The sequence below is a fragment of the Hypomesus nipponensis genome, chromosome 16, assembly GCF_054491055.1.
Source record: "Hypomesus nipponensis isolate SF chromosome 16, ASM5449105v1, whole genome shotgun sequence".
Classification (NCBI taxonomy): domain Eukaryota; kingdom Metazoa; phylum Chordata; class Actinopteri; order Osmeriformes; family Osmeridae; genus Hypomesus; species Hypomesus nipponensis.
In genome coordinates this window covers 8527642-8544791 of record NC_140376.1, presented here as the reverse complement: position 1 = coordinate 8544791, position 17150 = coordinate 8527642, and positions in this window count along the sequence as shown.

Below are 17150 nucleotides of genomic sequence, written 5' to 3'. Positions count from 1 at the left end.
GCAGACGCTCCTATCCAGAGGGACTTACAGTAAGTACAGGGATATTTTCCCCGAGGCAAGTAAGGTGAAGTGCCTTGCCCAAGGACACAACGTCATTTGGCACACCGAGAATCGAACTGGCAACCTTCTGATTACTAGCCCAATTTCCTAACCTCTTAGCCACTTGACTCCACGCATTTGACACTTTTGTTGTTGTTGTTGTTATTGTGGCCAGGAGAACGGGTTGAGATCTCGTGTCAGGGTGAGGCCTTGGGACTCTATATTGACCTGACTGTTATGAGTCATACTGTGCACTGACCTCATTGCTTAGGTGTACAGTAGAGGGCATTCTGACAGATGGCGGTCTTGATATGCCATGGCCTGTTCATGTCTATGCCTCGGGCCGTTTCACTGAACAAAGACCGGGGCAAGTCACCGTACAAGCGCTCTATATGCGACCTTGTGTTCTCCATGGACTAAGTGTACCGTCTGGTCACGTGGAACAAACAAACACAACCACGAGCACTGAGCTAGCAGCTGCTAGAGCCTTCTAGAGGGAGTCAGATGGCTGAGCGGTGAGGGAGTCGGGCTAGTAATCAGAAGGTTGCCGGATCGATTTCCCGCCGTGCCAAAATGACATTTTGTCCTTGGGCAAGGCACTTCACCCTACTTGCCTCGGGGGGAATGTCCCTGTACTTACTGTAGGTCGCTCTGGATAAGGGCGTCTGCTAAATGACTAAATGTAAATGTTCTACAGGCTAATGCCGAACTCACGTGTGGCTTTTCGGTGGGTTTTCCGGGGAAACGTTTAGCACGCACCCAAACAAAATACCTCCCCTGCCTTAGGATAGGACCTGAGCTGTTATCTAAGTAGCCACAGGCACGTTTGAGTGGCTCTCGGGTGACGTTTAGCATTTAGGGGAGCGTGTGAGGTGAAATTGCTTGTTCCTTTATTGATCTTTCCGCTTGTATCTGCGGTGATAGTTGAAGCTCTGTGTTTCCTCATTTGATTGAGAGGCTGCCACGGGGGTAGCAAAGGTCCGCAGAAGGGTCGGCGTCATCGCGATTACGCTTTTTCAGGCGCCTCATTGGACGACGGAGCATATCCGAGCAGAAATGTCAGCCAAAGCAGGAACGTTTGGCCGTGGTCGTCCGGGAATGCAAATGCCAGGTGCCCACACGGTCAACCCGAACGGCGTGGGAGGAAAGGGATTGTGTGCGGACGCCGTCACACAACCGCATCACACACACACACACGAGTACACCCCCACACACACAAGTACCCCCCCACACACGCGCGCTCATAAATGTGCCTCTCAAACGCACATTGACACGAACCATCAAACGCTCCTTGTCTCTCAAGGTCGCGTCGTTCCATCTCCAAATGACACGATAAAAACCAGGCAGGACCCGGCGATTTGGTGGGTTCTAATGCGGGGGAGCATATTCGCCAGGGTGGCCACAGCACTGTTATCTACTTATTTACATCTGAGCTTTTTAATGAAAGACGGTGTCGGCTGCCCTATTCATAATATTGAGACAAATGGTTGTGTGTCCGTGAAAGCCACTACTCTGATTAACGTGCCCGAGATGGTTTTTTATGTGTTGCTGTTTGATGTATGACATCTTTTTAAGGCACGGTCGAATGCAATCACACGCTCTTTCATTGCACTGGGCCATAGACGGCCACAGATTGCCTATGAGTTCCCAGAGGAGGCGGTTCTTCAGAATATATTGACTGTTGGACAGTGAGTGCTTGTGTGTGTGTGTCTGCCTGTGTATGTGCCCGCGCGTGTGTGTGTGTGTACTAATGGAAAGAGAGCCGCTCAGAGGGCAAAGGTCACACGTCTTGTAAAAGCAAGACAGGAAATGTCCGTTTCCCGACGTAGTTCTCAGTGATATCTCTCCCATTTTGGTCTCTGCAGCTCGACGGCGCTGACCCAGACGTGGGAGCCACCGGAGCAGACTCCTCACATGTCACCTGCCACATTCTCCGTTTTCAACCGAGGCTCTTTCTCATGGGCCCACCGCTTCCCCTTATAGGACACTCGGATCACAAGCGACTAATCATTTTCTTTTACGGTCCCGCTCTCCATAACCTCGGCTGCCGCTGTTCTGGATACTGTCTTGCCTCACTCACCTCACTTCCAACTTCCCATTAGCCGGTGAGCCTTTTGAGTCGCGGAATAAACGAAGGCCGCTGCTTTAAAGAAAAGTTTGGCCGGAGGGGAAAAAAAAAGAAAAAAAAAGAGGGTTGAAGTTCTCCCCCAGACCTGATTCATTGGCAGCAGAAAGCTGCTGCGGGGCTCTGAATGCAACCTGGTCTATTGAATTGGGGGTGGAACGGCAGAGGCAGGTTAAGCCCGATGGTTGCCGTCGTGGCTCTGCGGAATCTCCCCTGTGGCTGTCCCTCTCATGGCCTGCTGCTACCCTGCGAGCGAGGCACTTCCTGCCCTCGCTCAGCCATGAAAGAGCCTCTCACCACCCGGTCTGCCTCAGCACAGCAGTGGAGGCACGTGGGAGGGCGCTGCTGTGTGTGGAGTACACACACACACACACACACGTGTGCATGCGGGGCCACTTCTCATACAGATAAAAACACGCGCGCCGGGTGCCCGAAGCGCGTGGCCATTCACACACAAAACGCTCGCTGGCTGTCGCGCGATCCGCGGCTCGAATGGCTGTCGTGGTCCAACACTTCGATGTCTCGACTGGAACTTCCTGTTCGATGGAGGCGGAGTGAAGCCTCCAATCTCCCACTGTTGACAGTTGCATTGGTTAGATTACGGGTAAGAGGTAATGGAGTTAGCCCATGAGGAAATCGAGCATTTTTGCCTCTCCGGGTTAATCTCCTAAGGTTCGGATGTTTCGTGTGTCTGTGCATGTTATGACATCCGCTAAATAGTCCGACGATCTGACCCTTCCAGAAGTGACGGAAACCTCACTCGGGCTGTGATTTCTGGTGGCTTCTCAATCGATATCGGTATACGAGCACATCAGAGGCTTTTAGGGCACATCCATTACTCCTTTCCCTGGAGGGGTGGTAACAGACACAGGGGTCATACCACTCCGCCACGCACCTCCTTCACAGGCCGGCGTTAGAACACACAAGCCTGTATTTAGCAGGGGGGGCGGGGGGGGGGGGGGGCGTGAAAGCCTCGACCCCGGCATCCTCGCACCATGTCGCCAGTTGGCCACTGCCAGACGGTCCCGCCCTTTCAAAACCCTGTCTCATCCGCCCCTGAGGAAGAGCAATAAAAACCCTCCCCCCCCTCAACCCGGCCCCCTCCTCAGCAGCTTCCCCACAATCACCGCCCCCCTCCCCGGGGGGGGGATCATAACGGTATAATCCTCTTATCTGGGTCTTGTTGCTGCCCTGACCCACCGAACACCACCCCCCTCCCCAACCCATCTCCCCTCCTTCCCACTGAGCTCAGTGGCGCCTCCCTCCAGGGGTTTCTCAGTTGGGTTCTGGAAAAGGTGTCCAATCCCCCCCCCCTCCTGGTGAGGCAGGCTATTTCTGTCGCCACCCTCCTCCAGGGACGGAGACAGGCCCTGCCAGAGAGGGCCTCTCGTCACAACCTTGGAGGATAGGATAGTGTAACACAAAGCAGCGGGGGCGCGGATGATGATGATGATGGGGGGGTCAGGCTGGCGCTAACAATAGCCGCGATGCTATCGCTACCGCACATCAGCATGGCAGCTCCTGTTGCTGTAGCCGAACGGGTCCGTAGCTAGTGGACAAGCTATGTCCGTACCCCAAGCATGGGGTTAGTTACCCGTGAATAAAACATGGCATGCGGATGCAAGCGTGGAGACGGAAGCTACACTTCCGCTTACAGTACGTGGCAACCGCATTTTGGTAACGCGACAACCGCAAACTCATTGATGCCGGCTTGTCTTCTTGAATTATCCATGAAAGCCAAATCATCATCTACATGCCAACGAGGCCTGCGTGGTTCAAGAAAAACCTCGCAGCTTCCAGAGGAAGCGTCGCCTCTCCTCCCCAAAACCTCGTTCACCCTACAAACCGACGTCTCTCTCTGGACCGCCCAACCCAGCAACAGAAAGCTTGCGCTCCTCTCCCTACCCCCCCCCTCCCCCTCGCACCTCGCCCAGGCGCCCCCCCAACCTTTCGCTAGTGCGTCTTCATATTACCTTGCCGCGATGACGGGTTCGCGAGGGGAACAAAAACCAGCGCCGGTGTGATGAAGAGTTGTGGCTGCCGGGGGAGAAACAGCCACCCTGACGATGCCGTGCTCAACACGGTGGGCTGCCTCTCTCTGAGGGCCCACATTGCGGCGCATGATATGCAGCAGGCCCTGACAGGTGATAACTAGCCCTGTCTGGTGGAGGATACACACAGCCCCAGCCGGAGGGCCCCGTCAAACCGCTCGTCGCGTCTGCCCTGTTCGTCGTGCACGTCTCTGACCTACATACAGCATTTGCACCCTTAAAATATAGATATACGGTGCATTGATGGCGTGTACGCTTTTCCTACCTGTAAGAGGTGCGTTTGTTTTATTCATGTTGGGATTTAGACATTCAGTTTGGCCCTCTGTTGGGCTCTGCGAAGAACACCCGTATCATTGACATCATTTATATACATACACAATTTAAATCCTACCATATCTACACTACTGTAGGGCTTATGGATTAGTGGCTGCTTCCAGACGAGCCTCCACCCTCCAATCTCCCACAGTTTAGACGACGTGTCCCACAATGCCTCGCGCATCTTGTGCTTAAATGTGAGTTGATACAGTCTGCATGATATCATCCAAATTTGCCAGACACGGTATGGGTTATGGGAAATTGGAGTGAAGGCCATTTATCAAGGCCTTGTCAATGGCATCCTCCGAATTTGTTCAAGCCACATTTTGTACAATTGCACCAGTGCCAGGCAGTCAGGAACACTGAGTGAATATTTGTACGTCATTATATCGAGTTCCTGCGTTGCAATTTATGGTAGGGGACAAACACAAATCCAGTGAACCTTGATTTTACAAATGAAGAGGGTTGGTTAACACAGAATGTTCCCTTTTGTTCCTGTTTGAAGACCTGCTATTGAATTTCGAGATAATCTGGCAGGGATGAAAAGCTGTCTGATCATAAGGCTATTAGCTGCATCCCTGCTAGTCTTTAAAGTGGTTTTGCCTAGCCTTCTCGGTGCTCCTTAAGTGCATTCAGATTGAACGCTGAGAGATACCCATCTTTAAATAGAGTTGTGGGCGTGAGCGAGAGAGAAAAAAGAGGAAAGAAAAAAACCCTCCGCCGTAAAAACAAGTTGATCTTTGATGTTTGCGTTTTACTTACTCCTTTAAGAGAGGCCTTGATGAGATTCCAGGATCGATAAGTCGCAAGGGACTCGGCGAGATCAAAAAGAGGGCCGCCCGCTCCAAGATTCCCCTCGCTCGCTTCCTTGGGTTCACCGCGCGTTGGTCTGGGTGTGTTTCCACGGCTGCTATCCCTGTGGAGTGTGCCACTGTTCGCCGGCGGACTCGCGGTTGCATTTTTAGTGTGTGCCCAGAGGCCTTTTTCGAAAACATAATGATTACTCTCAAAGAAGAGCACCTCTTGGGGATGGGCAGAGTGAGGCTGCTGCTTGAAAAATGATGTTCCCCACACAATTAGGCCTCCATAAAGAGACGGCGTGTGAGTCCCCCTCACGGCACAGCCCGTACCCTTTTGGATGGGTGGAGAAGAGCAGAATGGATGGCAACATTTTTGTTCCCAAGTTCGGGTGCTTTGGGTTCAAACGCGGATGGAATAGGATTTCCAATCAAAGACTCTCTGCTAATGTAATGCTCAACACTTTGTGCAATACTTGACAAAGTAGCTACGCTGACGTTGGACGACGGCGCGCACACCTCCGATGGTTGCCCTTGACGTCGACACGTCCTGGGATTGTTTCCTGTCTTTGGCGAGCTCCAATCACACGATTAGACGCGTCAGCATTTGGGGGTGGACAGATGGGGGAGTTTACTCCTCCAATGTGTTTATTTATGTGTTTATTCCACTCAGATTAAGGCCGGATATCTCCTTCTCTCCTTCCCGGAACATCTATAGATCGGCCCTTGTAACCAAGTGGGAGGGGTGGGGAGGGGGGGAGAGCAACAAAAAAAAAGACTGTACAGCATTTTTCTTTTTTTTCCAAATTTGATCCCCTTTTATATTAACATCGCCCTCTGAAAGCTAATTTCCTCCGGTTTGGGGGCAATCGGCTCATCGCTTCCCTAAGTCCCCGGGGAGAAGGCGGATTGCCCTTAATGGGGGCTGATGCCCTGATGCCAGTGTAGCCGAGGGGCTCAGAGATTTGCTGGTGGGGGCAAGAAGCAGCCAGGGTGTCATACAGACTAAGGCTGGGCCAAGCCAGGGTTGGGCGCAGTATGTAAAGTTCTGGCTTGCTGAGAGAGTGTATTTTAGGATTTAGGCGGCTCGTGTGTGGGTATTTGTGGTTGGGGAAACATGGGCTGGACTTGCTTCAGGACTAAGAATTTAGGACTTAATGATGTACTCTACATGAATGGGAGGGTGGATCAAATGTGTTGTTTAAGGTTTCTCAAATAGTTTAGATAGTGACGGCCAAACAATGCAGTTCAAGATGTCTTCGTTCAGGTCGACATTTTGAAACCTACCGACGCCCGGTCTCTCTACCTCACCAAGGAGCTTGGGTGCAACGTGGTTCACGGCAAGCACTGGCGATAACCTCTGAAGAGCTCATCTGAACAACAGTAAGATGTTTGCTGGAGAGGAATCTCGCTTGAAAGCTCTTGGGGCCAACTGGGAGCGTCTAAATCCCCTCGCCTCCCAGCCCTCTGGAAAGAAAACTCCAAAAGGGTGTGGGAACTGCATCTCCTTGCCAACCCTCCCAACACACACACACACACACACTCCCATGCCTTTTGGATCCGGTTGACGAGGCCACCGGCACTGCCTCTGGTGTTTCAAGTCTGATTAAGCTTCTGATTCGGTTAATCCAGCTATGCTTCCGCAGCGAAAACAATGAAGCGAATCGCATCCCCTCAGGAAATCTCAAAACACCAGAGGACTGCTATCACGACTCCAGCTAGCCCCCTCCCTCATTATCTCTCCAGCTGACGTCAGGAGAGAGGGGTGTGACCTCGCACACCCACACCTGGGAGGTGTATTGTGGGAGTTGAATGCCGAAAAGAATATCCGCTTATGGCGGGTTTTTTTTCTCCCTCTCTTCGCTCCCCAACCCTAATTGATTCTAGAAAAGCGTTTTCCTCCAGAATGTGGTCACTGTTAAAAGGCAAAGACCACACCTAATAAAACGTAGGTTGGGGAAACATCATTTCTTGTTCGCCAAAGCAACAATAGAATGCATTTCCTGATTTATCGCTGGAGTGCAAGGGATGAATAGACACAGTTAATGAAGGTCAAACGACAATACAGTCCTCCTCGGGTTCATTGTGAGGTTGAGTCTATTAAACCGCATCCTCCTGATCTCATTTATTTAGCGGGCTGTTTAATGAACGGAAGACATTTACTCCACACTGTGTGTCTGTTCTTTCGGATTATGTTTTTGTAATGAGTTTCTACCTAATTAACTTTTTTTCATCCCACAGAAAACCAGTAAATAGACTGCATTGATGGAGTGTGAGCAAACTTCAGAGACAATTTTGTACACTAATTAAAGCTTTATTGAATGTTAATAAGCAGGTGTTATACATCGTAGGTAACTTGCCACTTCTGACTGCCTGCCATTGCATCATTTGTTTTTTAAGAACAAATTATTCTGCGAAAAATTGTGGGTCAGCTTGTATGTATGCTTTAGCTGAAGCGACATCCATTTTGATGGCTCCAACACCCGATTTGATGTTCAGAGGAGCGTTGAACAATGAAAAGAGTGTTTGTTTTGTGTTCCAGCTTCTACCCAAACTAAACATCCTCAGTTTTGTATTGACCTATTGCCTCCATTTTTACAATTCATTCCTACCTCTCTTAACACCAGCCTCCCAGTGAAGTCGAGCATTTAAAACACTGATCACTCTTCTCTCAGGAGGGATATTTAAATCCATCATGTCTTCCAGGCACAACAAGAAACGAGTACAATTAACCGAGGACCTAACTCATCTCCATCTGAATGACGGGCCCCGCGGTGAAACTTTATGGAAAAACGCGACTGGCATTTCAAGAAGTGGAGGCGTCGGAATGGGGTTTAAAAATAAAACGGGCTCATGGATCAATTACACCTGGAGGAAACTCGTGCATCTTCCCCCTGGGCAGGCTACTCGGCAGGCACAGGGCGACCAGCGCCATTACTCAAAGGGATGATGTGACACAGCGCTGATTAAATATTGCGCCTCTCAACCACACTGTTTCAAGTTACGCTGGGCACCTTGGTAAATGGGCCTACATTTTTAATTTGCTCAAGAACGGAGATCACATCTTTGGAGGATAGCATAGCTGTAATTTATTTAAGAAGAACCCCGCGGAGAGGAAGTTATTTTAGAGACAGGAAGTTGAGGGAAAGGTACTGGTGCATTGTTTTTGTTCACCACAGGGGATATGTTTGATGTTATTAAGTAGCCAGCGACCTTGTCCCTGAAAGGTTTCCCATTGTGTATATTGTATTTATGTTCCAAGACCTGCTAGATGGCATTTGCTTATACTACTACAATTTGGGATTCAAATCCAAGTACATTTAGCAAGAAAAAGGTCACTTTTACCATAAAACCTAGGAACTATTATCATCAAAATCCGAACCCGAATACATTTCATTGGAAAGTAAGTGTACACAAACAAGGAATTTACTTTGTGTACACTTACTTGGCAAGTTAAAGTTCACTTTTACCATAACACCTGGGTACTATAATCATACCTTGACACAGACAGGAACCCAGCTCAACTCATCTTCTTCATCTCTGAAAACAGTACAGTACAGTATTGTTCCTTAACTTCCAAGTGCAGAGCTTAAACGTTCTCGATCAACCTAATATCCCACATCGAGGCGTTGCTATTGTCAACTTAATCAAGTCAGCCTCGGTTAGCACTGATAAGGGTCTGGGTTTTTGTGTGCATGAAGGGGAACTTTATTTACCAAGCAGTGGCACACACGCAATGATCAGCAGTCATTTATTAAATTTGCCATCAAAGCTGCCACTTATCCACAGTGGGGAGGCCAGGGGAGGGTGGTGGTGCGCTATCATGCAGCTCATCCTTAATGAGAGCGGATTAGAGGGGATGATCCAGGCTTTACGAACCCAGGTCCAGGGCTGGGGAGGTCAAAGTCAGTCCGGAATTCCATGCCACAAATCCCTACACCAGTAGATAATAGTAATAATAAACTAAATGACTCTGACTCTGGCTCCAGCCCCTCCCCTTCGCCCAACCCATTCCCACTCCCCCCTGCCAATCGTCATGCGGCAAATCCGCCCCCCCACACCCTCTACCCCGTCTACCCCCCGATGAGCATAAGCACCGATTATATTTCTACGCTTATTTATTCATTCATTTAATTATTTACAAGCCGTTGCGTGTGAGGAGTAAAAAAAAATATATATAAGTCTCCGACCCAGTGGATTACCCCCCAAAATATTAACATTTGTAATTCCTTTCTAAATAATCTTAACTTCATATTAGTGGTGGTCTGTTTCATTGTGTAGGCCAACTGAAAGGTTCATCTTAGAATATGTATCCCCAAATTCCCGAGATTGAATTCATGGTTAAATGTACTGTTGGAAATAGCAAATCATGGACTTTTCTTTCACGAAACCATAACATTCTAACATGCTTTCACATCTGGGGGATACATTGTCCAGCACAATTACATAATTTTTCTTTCACCAGAGCTGGGGTGGATATTTATATGACAGAGACCATCTTCAACTATAGTATACCAATGACTTATGTTCCAATTGCCGCCGTTGACCAAGTTTACAATCATATTTTTCCGTCCCTCTCTCTCCAATTTGATGAGTGCCATCTCTTTTCCCAAACAACTAATCTGGAGATTTACAGCATAACATAAAGATGTGATAGTGATATCTTAGCTTTCCTCAGAGAAATATGAGCCGTCGTCTGTACAGTAGAAGCCGACGAGCTGCAACTGGCCGTACAGCTTATAAAATGTGAGAACGGCTGAGCAGTCGTTGTTGGAGATGATTTATAGTAATTAATCCAGTGTCCAGTTGCCGCTAGCCAGGACACATCTGTGACCAAAGGCTGTGTTCCAATCCAATGTCACCATCGCCCCACTGAAGGGCATCAGAGATTTACTCTCTGGGCAAGCACACTAACCACCCTAGCATTGTGTGAGTGTGTGTCACCAACTGTGTGTGTGGGGGGGGGGGGGGGTGGGGGGAAGAAGGAAGGCCTATTTGATCATTCAGGATGTATTATCAGCATTAACACAAGCTCTTACAATAACGTTATTTATTGCCACGTTAATATTAATATCGACATCGACGGTGTCAGATTGAGTGATTTAGCGAGTGAGTGCTGGATCTTTAGCGGGGGCAGGTGTACTAATTGAATATCCCCCTCAACCTCCCCCCACCACCACCACCACCACCATATCCCACACACACGCACACCAGCTCTACCCACTCCAGAGCCAGCGGCTCCAACCTAAACCAGGAGAGACATGCAGGAGAGGCAGGAGGGAGGGAGGGATGGGGAGGGGGGGGGGGGCTGGCAACACTGCCAGAGAGAACCCAGCGGTAATTATAATTCGGCTTCGCTGAGAGCCGGCTAATATAATGGGCGCTGTCGCACTTATCTGGGCAAAACAGGCCACCTTAATGAAACTTGAGTCAGAGAGGCAGCCACTGCTGGAACGGCTTGTCAGGGGAGCCGCACACAGAGAGGAGGGTAGGGATGACAAAGGCTCCGGGATTGAACCGACTCCTGTTTCTAATCTGATGGTTTTGAATGGTATTTTTGTTTTTTCCTACAGGGGTAGGTCGAAGTAGGGCACCGTCTTTGAGGAGAAATAGGAACTGTTCTCGCCGTTGCTTGAGAGAACATGAGAGAACGTTGCATCCCAACACCCAAAGACAGGTCACGTGCGATACTGTTAATGCTCTTCAGGTGTGGACAGTAGAATTTGCCTTTTTTTTTTCGGCTGACACAACATTGCATTATATATGCAAAGCTCCCACAATTCCAGTTAATGCCAGTGTTTCTTCTGTGACATGAGTTCAAATTTCCAGTTGCATTCATTTGTAATATATTTGCCTTTTGCTGTCCATGCAGGAAATTAGCTGGCTTTCATTTTTCAAGGCCTGAACTTCACTGAAAAAAAAAACCCAGACTTAATTAATTCTCGTTTGAAACATAGCTTTTCATTCAGTCAAAAGGCCTTGGCTGAATCCCAAATGTTCTCTGAATGTCATTGGACTGCTTTCTGAGAAAGATCGGCACATTCAGACATTACATTTTCATGACATTTAGATAGAATGTTTTGTTGACAATGTTTCTGTATGCAAACTAAACAAGCTATACTTACATTCTACAGTATACCTCAGATTCAAGTACTGCCTCATTATGTCACAGATCGGACTCGTTCACAGCATCTCTGTTACTAAGGCGTTGAAAATAAAGCAGTGTGTAACTATATTTGTCGGTGAGTGTGTCTGCCTTGTATAATGGATTCATGTGTGCGTTTCATTCTAACTTGTGGAAAGAAAAATGGCGGTGAGGAGAGGAGAGGGGGGGGGATGAGTTACTGACCTTCCCCTCGGGCAGACAATGGATGACTGCCAAGAGCAGAGATCCACTATCTGTCAAATATATTAGAGGAGCTTAGGTGAGCTTTTTCTCTCTCTCTGTCTCTCTGTCTCTCTCTCTCTCTCTCTCTCGCTCTCGCTCTCGCTCTCTCTCCCCCTGTCTTTGTTTCTGTCTATCTCTTGTGCCATGGTGGAGGACCAGTTTTAATTGCTTCGGCGACACAGCAATTGGGTCATGCCCTCAAAACATCGGGGGACAAGGTATAGGAGGGTGGGGGTTCACACAAGGTAAAAAGATATGGTGAGACGCCGGTTGTCACAAGTTTCCATGGCAATGTCTTTATCGAGTAAAAAGGTGCAAAAAAGGGTCATCTCTTCATTTAGCAAACCACTTTGCCGAGATTTTGTATTCCTTTTTTTTAAATCTGAAAATAAAAAGAAAGATGATGTATACTGGAATGACAAACACAAACAGACAGTGGCATTTTCAAAAGTCTTTTTTTCTGAGCTGTTTGTTAAAGGGATTCTTGTTTGACAATCACGACTCCTGTTGACATTTATTGACATCTGAGTGTGTCACCATATTATCCCATGGTTATGTTAATGCTAAACATCAATTTCCTTTTGACCAAGGGCCATCACATTACAGGTTGAAAAAAATATGTTTAAAGGAAAGAGACTTTCTCACTGCGAATATGTTTTCATCCTTTTTCCACAACCTCCCGATTTACAATGCACCATGATGCTTGGCCATCTGGCTCAGCGGTGACTAAACTTCATGCCAATATGTTGCAGGGTCATGAGAAAACAAACCGGAGCTGCTTTCCACATGAGTGGAACGGTGGCCTCGCCCTCCTTTTGTACGAAAACATGTTTACCCATCACCACCCCAATGACAGCTAGCACTTTTAAATGCCCCATTTTGACACGGCCAGCCTCAAAGCTGCCAGTTAGCCGTTTCAGGTTAGCTTTCCATGGAGTCACTTAGCCTGCTAGCCTGCTAGCCTGTTAACCTGCATGCTAACTAGCCCATGCTAGGCTACCTTCAGGCTGATTAATGGTGAAGCTTCCCGCCAAGGGAGTGTCTCATGGCGACGGGGGGAGCGGTAGTGCAACAGCGTGTGTGCGGAGAATAAATGCTGTACATTAAACAAATTCCCTGCTTGCCCATCTTGGCAGCGGATGGTCTACAAAGGGGGAGGGGTGTGTGTGTCGTGAGCGGGGCAGAGGGGAGGGGATGGGAGGGGGTGCTGCAGCCTCCAACCTTCACCCCCCTGTCGACACACACACAGTCCTAAATAGACTCGAAAGCACTGCAAACACGAGTACACTTTGACCCGCGCGCGCACTCTATCACACACAAACACACAGGAAAAAACACACGCACACCATCCGTCTCTGTGTGCACCCCCGCCCTGCAGCAGCTCCACTCGGGACTCGACACAGCCCCTTTTAGCTGCTCTGATTGGCCGGGGCTAGGATTCAAACGCCCTGTCAGGATGAGGAATCATCCTGAGCCTGCTGTGTGGTTGTCGGGGTAACGACGCCCCCGGAGGAAGCTCGCGGCCTTCCCAGGGGCGAGGCGCAGAGATCGGGGAACAGAGGGAGGAGAGGACGAGGAGGAAAAGGACGAGGCTGGGAGAGAGCTGAAATCCTAGGCGGTTTAAAGGAGTTTAAAGACAGATTGTGAGATAGGGGATGAAACGGCATTCTGCACTCTGATGCTGGCAATGCAACAGGATTTCACAACACGTTGAAAGGGCCCCCTGGAGGGGGGTAAAAATTGTTGAGATGTTTGGTTTGAGAGTCGTCCTTCGTAACGGTGTTTTGCATCGTAATATTGAGCGATCTAGAGATCTGGTAATGATGTGATTGTTTGACCTTTGGTTGAGAGAGCCCCCCTCACCTCTACCACTCCTATGGGTCAAACAGCCGAACTTTCCACCTGTGGCTCCAGAGCAACCGAGACTGAATATTGAGTGCAGAAACATGCAAACACGGTCTCTCTCTCTCTCTCTCTCTCTCTCTCTCTCTCTCTCTCTCTCTCTCTCTCTCTCTCTCTCTCTCTCTCTCTCTCTCTCTCTCTCTCTCTCTCTCTCTCTCTCTCTCTCTCTCTCTCTCTCTCTCTCTCTCTCTCTCTCTCTCTCTCTCTCTCTCTCTCTCTCTCTCTCTCTCTCTCTCTCTCTCTCTCTCTCTCTCTCTCTCTCTCTCTCTCTCTCTCTCTCTCTCAAAAAAAAGTGGGATTTCATGCAAATTTGAGCTCCAATGTTCTCCTGCAATCAGCAGGCCTCCTCCTGACCCCAAGACTCGGTGCTGTGGTCATGAAGGGCAGAGCGAATAGAAAGAAAAAAATGAAAGAAAGAAAGAAAGAATGAGTGAGTGAGGAGAGAGCGGGGAGAGGAATAACATCTCGGTATTTGGTCCTCCACTCAAGGAGATCAGTTCATCTCGCAGTCCCTTTCATTAACGTTTCTCTTTCATTTCTTTCTCCTCTCCGTCCGAAGGTACGCGCGAGCAGGAAGAGGAAGACCAAGCGCCGAAGACAACTGACGATATGAAGCTAAAGGGATTTTGAAAACAACAGAACGGTAAGTTGGCCCTAAACTTTGCACGGGATTTCTCAACCATCACGACTGGACAGAGAGATCGTTAGTGTTGTCCTTGAATGCTCAAGCCCAGGGGTTCCCAACCCTGGTCCTCAGGGGCCCCTGTCCTGTATGTTTTAGACGTTTCCCTGCTCCAACACACCTGATTCAAATGGATGGGTCGTTATCCAGCTCTGCAGAAACCTGTTAACGACCATTCATTTGCTGCTCTGGCCTATTTCGAAAATATGAATCCCTTTTTTCTAAATTGTTACTCCACTGGTATAACAAGGTGGAAGTATTAAAGCTACGACAATAACTACCTCAAGCACAACATGCCCCATTTATGTAGTTATACAGCTACAGAACATATACAGTATCTACATTTGCATGCTTCTGTACAATAAAATGTCCGGTTTCATTTTAAGCTATGTTTAACACAGGTTTTCATTGTATTACATTAGTAGGTCCTCGGGATCCCACTCTCCTGCATGTTCTAGATGTTTCCCTGCTCCAACGCACCTGATTCGAATGAATGGGCTGTTATCAATGTCAGCCGAAGCCTGATAACGGCCATGAATTAGAATCAGGTGTGTTGGAACAGCGAAAACATGCAGGGAAGTGGGTCCCGAGGACCAGGGTTGAGAAATACTGAGCTAGAAGCACAACCTCAACGAGGTACCATTGATTTCCTTGCCAGGCTGTGATAAGATCTGGCAACACTCTGGTCTGTGTGTTCTGTAGGCTAGGCCCATCAATCAATATTGACAGCTGACGCCAGCTGAAAGAAAGCCGTCATCATCTACTTGTCAGATCAGGTTAAAAATGAAGCCTGTTTACCTCATCTGCATTCAATCTTACACTCCCACAGTTCCAAGTTTGGGTAGTGTTAAGGTTAGACAAGGGTAAAAACTCTCCACCCAGTACTTCAGTACTTCCAATACTTCATCTGTTTTGAGTCGTCTTTCGAGGTGGATCCTTCCATTTTGTTGCAACACCGACCGCACGCACGCACGCACGCACGCATGCACGCACACAAACGGAACCGCTTGACATGCCTTGGGTGCGTCTGTTCTTTTACGAGACGTTACCGGGAAGAGATGCGATCCTGCTGACAGGTGGGGAGACCAGCGGCAGAAGCGTGAGCATGCGCAGCCTTCCGTACGCAAAAGCAACAGCCTGTTCTTCAATGCAGCCTTCAGGGCGGACATTAAGCAAACAGTTGCGCTCAGCATATTGAGGGAGATGACACTATGGGCACTCAATGACCTGCTTCAGTTGACTGTGAAAGTGGAGAATTGAGAGGACTGGCGCATCTGGACCCCCTAGAGCAGGATTGCACAGAGCAGAGACAGGAAGCAGAGGGGGTCTGTCACCATCAGTGTCTATTTGGCTGTTTCAATTGCATGCGTGTAACGAAGGACTCTTTATTTTAATTTTTTGCGGGCTTTATCCAGAAATGTTATCACTGTTAGATGGTGTGTACTTAAGTCGTTTTTGGCTTTCTGTAGCCTTACCCCATGTGGGTGGGTGTGTGTGTGTGTGTGGTACTCGGGGGGAGAGAAAAAGGGCTTGCCTGGATAATTCCCTCAGGATATGGAACACCTGGACGAGCAATGATCTGGCCTCGCTACAGCTCGGTTGGCTTTATTCGGGATGGTGCAAGCCTTAGTTATAAGGCCTCTACCGTGTTAGCGAGGCAATTAAGCAAAGCTTTATAAGTCTTTACAGCTAGCGTTCGAGGCATTTTAGTGAGTTAGGCACTAGCATGGCCTGTGGTGCCTGACAGGGCTGGTTAATGTGCCTGCGAGTGCTGCCCTGTGTGCTATGGGCCATGCACTTTGCTGCGCTAGCTCACGGTACCCTTTCCCAGTAATACACATCATAAAGAGAGCTGCGATGAATTAGCATTATTCAATTATAAACGCTCCAATTATTTACGGCTGTATTTAAAGAAATGTAAATGAAGCTCAAGTCTTGAGGTAATGAATTTGATTACACCGGCGTATATCATTTCATGGTGCTTTAGAATCAAAGGCGTTTTTTGGGTATGTATCTGTCATGGAAGTTGGTTAAGCAATATGTTGCGTTCTGAAGTTCTTTTTTCTTTGTGTAAATTATGTTCAGGTCTTCGGGGCGTATGACTCAAATTTGTTTTGTTTGGCATTTTCTGGCTTGTAAGTCTTGTATTCCCAGTTTGGATCCCTGCCAAAGATTCATTCTTAATGGTTATATAGTTCCAGTCAAGCGTCAACTTTGATAACTTGTCAAATTAAACACTACAACCGGTAATTTCACAGCCCCTGAAACCAACAACCCCCAAACATTTCTTTTGTCTCAGAAGTTGTTTCGTAAGTCATAAGCCCACCCCTCCATTTTGAGGGAGGCGACTGAAAAAACATCGATGTGGGGTACTAAAAGGTTGGTTTGGAGATGCTATCTTGCCTCTATTAATACGCCCAGTGCACCATGGCCTAAGGGCCATGCTTAATCCTGAGCAGGCCAGAGAGAATGTTCCGGCCCCGGCTTGCCAGCCTCACTTAGAACCTGGTTGAGAGCACAGTGCTGTGTGGGCAAATCCTTTCTCTCCTGTGCTGGGCACAGCATAAACATCACCCAGAGAAGCGCTGTAGACAGACAGGCAGGCAGGCAGTCCGGCCTACGGCCACGGATGGGTTAAATTTGGCTTCTCTTTCCATTGACTCTCATCAACTGTCCACTGTGAATGTGTTATGGTGTTGTGTAGGTGGATAATCATTTTTTTCTCGTAGGGTGTCTACTCCAGTGAAGTGTGTGAGTGAAGGAGTCGTTGAGTGTTTGTATTCAAACCAAACAATCGCTCGCACACACGTACTGTTCGTAGGGGGTGAGGGGAGAGAATGCCCCCGGAATG